The sequence below is a fragment of the Triturus cristatus genome, chromosome 4_1 (assembly GCF_964204655.1).
Source record: "Triturus cristatus chromosome 4_1, aTriCri1.1, whole genome shotgun sequence".
Lineage (NCBI taxonomy): Eukaryota > Metazoa > Chordata > Amphibia > Caudata > Salamandridae > Triturus > Triturus cristatus.
This window is the reverse complement of record NC_140585.1, coordinates 812452516-812453091: the sequence shown is the minus strand read 5'-3', so window position 1 is coordinate 812453091 and position 576 is coordinate 812452516.

Genomic DNA, 576 nt, shown 5'->3' with positions numbered 1-576 from the left:
TCTGCCCACCGCTACTCTTCGGCCTCCTTCACAAACTCAACACAATCAGTCCTTGTTTTATTTCCCTGATACTTGACAACCACTGGATGCAACTTTATTTAGATTACTGCTACATTTCAGGAGCTTCTTCTTATCTTGCTGCCCTTCTCAATCCAAATAACTGACTAACATATCCACCACTCAAATTACTGTCATAATTCACTATACTAATTCACCACTATTCCTTATGGGTTCCGGAGAAGCGTGCTACTTGCCAAGCAAGTGCTTCAACACCCCATTAGGGGTAACAAGCGCTATATAAATGCAAACCTTTTTTCCCTCTTCTATCCTTCCTTTCCTCCGCTATCCTTCTCAGTCCAAATAACTGACTAATATCCACCACTCAAATTACTTTCATATTTCACTATACTAATTCACCACTAATCCTTTATGGGTTCCGGAGTAGCATGCTACTTGCCGAAAAAAGTGCTTCAACACCTCATCAGGGGTAACAAGCGCTATATAAATGCAAACCTTTTTCCCTCTTCTATCCCTCCGCTATCCTTCTAAATCCAAATAACTGATTAACCTATCCAC